Below are 2,280 nucleotides of genomic sequence, written 5' to 3' on the forward strand. Positions count from 1 at the left end.
ATTAAATTTAGACCACTTTGCACACTCAATTATTTCACTATGTAAGCCTCAACTTCTGGTGTCGCCCGTTTCCTCGGCCCCTGTCTTACAGAACACTGCTGTAAATGCTCTCTCAGCCCACCCGTTGTCCCTGCAGCCACAATCATGCGCTGGAGATTCCATCTTTGCTGTCGTTTGAGCAGGCTAATCAGCCAAATATATTAGCAAAATTGTCTTGGATCTACCATATCTTGCCAGTGCCACAGGTCCCATATAACTCACTCTTTGACTAGACTTCCCCAGATGCAAAAGAGAACTTTATAGTTCCACTCCGAAATCATTCGCTTTTTGTCCACTCTGCAAACTTTCTTACCTTGCCATCAAACTCGTCGTTTTCAGCTTCGTATTTTTCACTTCTTCCCTCACAGCACTGCTTTTGACAAGCTCATATCCCCTCAGTTGTTTCAGCAGTTTCCATAGTCCATATCTGCTACAATCTCCGTTGATGCTTTGCCCCGATACTGGGTCAAAGGAATTAGTACATTTGTTTGTGAATCAGGCTAGAATGCAAGTTATAGTGAAGCAGCATTAGGTCTGTTTCTGGTATCAGCATATAAGACAAATTAACAATGGACAGTTTTGGGGATGAAAGGGCACAGTCGCAGCTTAATAGCCATGCCACCGAGGGAAAGTGCAGTCTATTGAGGTTGGAGAGCTAGCGTTGCCTGTCACCAAAATAAATGATGCCTTAAACTACCATCGTAAATCCGACCCCACAGTCTGTCTAACGGAAAATGCCAGCATTCTGTTAATACGAGCATTTCTCCGTGCCTATTGCACTCGGCATCAAACTGTTTTAAAGAGGAGTGTTGTGCTACGCCTTCTGGATGAACTATGTTGCTTTACAACCTGTAATTTACTATGCTTGGTTAATTAGATATAAAAACAAAAAGTGAAGACATTCTTACACGTTTACATAAATATAAATACAATGAAAGTTAAAACGCATAAAACTGTAGTCATAAAAGGAGGACTTCACTCTCCACTACTTGCAGCGGCGCCATCAGCATCGTAAATTCGTGATACCATGTCCTTGTAAGGAACACCGAGGTAGACTATAAGGCTCAACATCAAAATGCACTCTCCTCTACCATTCGGAGGATCCTAAACAATAGAAATCTGCAACAAATCCTATTCTATGCCAGCTTACGCGCACCCTTCTCGGAAACAAATATACGAAGGCACTGACGTTGGAGGCATGACTGACAAACAAGACCTTCAGCAGTAGCCCAAGCTACAGTGGAAGTTAAGTGAAATTGCATTCTCATGAAGTTGCATAGCAGGCAAAGCCGTTTATGGTTTACTGAATGTACCGGATTTCAGGGGGGAGGGGGGGGTTGCGGCTCAGATCCTCATTGCCCCAAAGTCTCGCAAGTTATAGAAGTAGAGCCAAAGAAATTTTTTACTTGTTCGAATACTTGCCTTGCATTTGAGCAATTCTCACCTCGAACGCGCAATTTCATATATCCTATGAATTTATGATATTTCAGTAAACGTCGGAGAGCGCTATTTCCTATCCCTATTTAAAATAAGAGGAATATGTGTGGGCGAATGCACAAAATTGCGTGAAATGTATCGGTTAGCATAATGCAAGGCAGTGGGACGAGGAATATCTGCGTGAATTAGGTCTCTGTGATGTTGGAGGCAGGTGACATTCTGAAAGGATAGTTGACAGACCACACACATACTGGATGCAGTCTTGAAGCAAACGGATTATGGGCAATTGGAAAGAAATGGATTCATCTTATTAAGGATAACCGAAGGCAGATAAAGAAATCAAACTTATAATTTGCTTGTAAAGCATGGATATAAAGTCAGCTGAAATGTGTGCTCTCATTGCTTTCAATAAAACAATTAACTTTTCCAATTACCCCAATGCTCGCCTTCGACGTGACATCTGAGACTGCGGTGATACTGGAATGTGCGCAGGCAATAAGGACAGAAGTACAACATCAGGTCTACAGAAGGGTTGCTAAAACTTAGAAATGCGGATGGCAATGCCAGTTTCTTGAGTTCAAATGAATAATGGGGCGATGGAACTGCAATCCACGATCAGAAATCGCACACAGCTGCGAACCTTACATCATGATCCAAAGTCTGGCACAGCCGAGTCGCCATCAATTGATGGGAAATTTAGGCTACTTTGAGAGGCAGCTCTAAAATGCGTTTGGAAATTAGAAAGAGTAAGCTAGACATTATTCTCGCCGTCCGCGTAGGTTTGGTAAATTTTGCGTCACTTTG

Source organism: Echinococcus granulosus (genome assembly GCF_000524195.1).
Source record: "Echinococcus granulosus chromosome Unknown EG_S00278, whole genome shotgun sequence".
NCBI lineage: Eukaryota > Metazoa > Platyhelminthes > Cestoda > Cyclophyllidea > Taeniidae > Echinococcus > Echinococcus granulosus.